This window comes from Anopheles aquasalis, chromosome 3 (genome assembly GCF_943734665.1).
Source record: "Anopheles aquasalis chromosome 3, idAnoAquaMG_Q_19, whole genome shotgun sequence".
Classification (NCBI taxonomy): domain Eukaryota; kingdom Metazoa; phylum Arthropoda; class Insecta; order Diptera; family Culicidae; genus Anopheles; species Anopheles aquasalis.
Genome location: NC_064878.1, coordinates 17846596 through 17849095, shown reverse-complemented (window position 1 = coordinate 17849095; position 2500 = coordinate 17846596). Strand labels below are relative to the sequence as shown.

The following is a 2500-nucleotide window of genomic DNA, read 5'->3' as shown; positions in this document are numbered from 1 at the left end:
AGGTCATTATGCAAATTAGAAAGCTTCCTGTACAAGCATGTTAACAAGGAAAAGAGGAGCGATGGTGGCAGTGTTGGATATTACTCTTTTTATAGAGCTTTCGTTCTGCTGTCAAATGTTCTCTCTATGTTCTTCTAGCGACCTTGGTTTTATAATTTTTGGATACTAAAATCATCGAAGCACTCTTTTGTAAAAGAATATTTAAACCATTTCAACTCCAGCGAATCAAGCGGTAATGAACTGAACCACAAAAACTCATAAATGCTGCAGAGATTCTCATTAGGGACACCGGGACACATGATTCATGGGACAGCTGCATATACTGTATGCACCTCGCCACCGTAGATTACTTCCGCAGTAAATGATAATTAGTGGCGCTGTTGGCCTATATATTACACAAACCGCCAAAGCCAATAACTGCCTCGTAGCCGCTGCTAACGACAGGTCGATAGTGGAGAAAGCACCCAAAAAAAAAACATGGACCTGGAACACAACATTCTTTGTTGCTCGCTTGCCAGAGTTGTGTTGTTGCTGTGCTGTGTGATGACTTTGGTCGTTATCACTGCACGCTGCAACTTACCCCGTGGGTGCTTGATGAGAAATGAGGGACAGTAAGAGTGGTTGGCAAACAAAATATTCGTTAAATATTGACCACGGTCTCGATGGATAAGGGGAACACGAACATACAGTAATGGATCGCAAGACCTCTCTATGATACGATAAAAAATAAGAGGTTTGCTTTAGTAAAGTTGTTAAAGGAACATAAAACATAAAATTTGGCGCTGCATTGTGGTGTCCTGTTGCTAGAAAAAAATCGCTCTGTCCTTTTTGGACGCCTTAAAGTATCCAAAATGTATTTTTTTTGTGTATCCCAAAATCTAATCCACTGTTCATCTCGAGGCGAGCTAGCTAGCTAGTACGTATGGTCGCCGTACAAGCTAATAAAATAATTCAACAAGGATTTATACGTTTTGCTTTATAGACGACCGGTCCACCGTTGTGAACGATCTGATCTGATAACCCTTCTCTATGCGCCACCGGTTCGCCAAGAATGATGCCAACGCGCTGTGTTTTTGGCAGTAGATCAGAAAACATAAAACTTTAGCAATGCAAGCAATGCACATCGTACGTACCACACCGTGTCGGCCAAAGAGCACGCTGTGTGGTTGTGGGTGCCGTGCATGGGAATGGGAATTCTAGTATTATCATCCCCTTTTTCTTTATCCTGCTCACGCTTGCCAAGGGCAAACAGTGCCCCTGGCCCTTGGCTTGTCTACATCCAATTGGGTCATCAATGTGCAGGATAAGATAAGATGTGCATTCTCCGGTGGATAAGCTTGGCCGCACAAGATGCTGCTGCTGCTGCTGCTGCTGCTGCTGCTCGTATGCATCCGTCTGAATGTCTGCCGGAAAAGTCACGGTGGTGGGAGGGAGTGTCTGCAAATGGATCGCAGCGTAGCGCATCATTGTGTCCGTTGGGAATGGTTGCGAACCCGACCGGCTACTTTATGGCAGGTATGCTGCCAGAGCAATCACTCGGTGGAGCTCTCTGGTCAGCTTGGCGTCTTCGTGGTGCTCGCCAACGCCAACTCGTTTGCTAGCCGTTTATCGATCCTTGATTTAAATTGTGCAACTATCTCGTACCTCGTGTTTGTTTGCGGTAGGAAGTAAGAGTAGCTGCCTTTCGAAGGGAATAATTTATGACAGTTCGTTAAACATATTACGGAGTATTTGTAACATTTTTTTAAAAATATGATATTTGATATGATTTGTGATACATGTTTCAGCAAATATTCTACTAAAGTTCTTTTTTTTAAGTATTGGTCATTTTTTTAACAATTCACGTAACAAATCATTTTTTTATGTTCTGATATCATAGCCACTGTTTTTGCCACAATTGATCTGATCACACAATTGCCATCGAACCTATATGCTTTTCAGTGGCTGGGCTAAAATGTATAATTTTATCGATTTCGAGAAAGGTTACCCTCTTCCGTACGGTGTGTACGAGAATGCTAATCCTGCAAAATCACATTGTCATTCTGGTCCTCATTCCGACACTATTCTGCCTAATCGCATAAAACGAGGTCATTGGCCTTCTTAAATTTCTAGAATGACTTGCAGCAAATAATGGTTTATGGTGACGATGATGTCCCACGAGATTCGCTGGTTAACCATGGCATGGATAGTCGGCCATGACGACCGGAGTTTATGACATGCCCTCAGGGTCCTCATGGGTTTTGTAAAAATTAATCCACTTTTGATTTTTCTTCTGAACCAATAATCAATAATTATTCAATTATACGCTGTATAGTAAACTGTACTATGCAAAATATATTAAATGAAGTTTTAAGAAACAAATTCTGAAAATACAGCAGCAATTCTCGTTGGAGAGTGAATTTCTGTTGTTAAACCAGTAAATACTTTTATGAAACATTTTTTTTATTGCTTCTTATTTGGTCAGCATTTTCAAGCGATAACGTTGATATTTGTAATGGAT

General features: G+C 41.3%; 2 protein-coding genes across 18 annotated transcripts in view; one reads left to right on the top strand and one right to left on the bottom strand.

Moving 5' to 3' along the window:
• Positions 1–2500, bottom strand: part of LOC126575241 (unconventional myosin IC) — a 143880-nt gene that overhangs the window by 44299 nt on the left and 97081 nt on the right. The window lies entirely within an intron of this gene.
• The window catches only part of LOC126575237 (probable phospholipid-transporting ATPase IA), a 52462-nt gene that overhangs the window by 31361 nt on the left and 18601 nt on the right, over positions 1–2500 (top strand). The window lies entirely within an intron of this gene.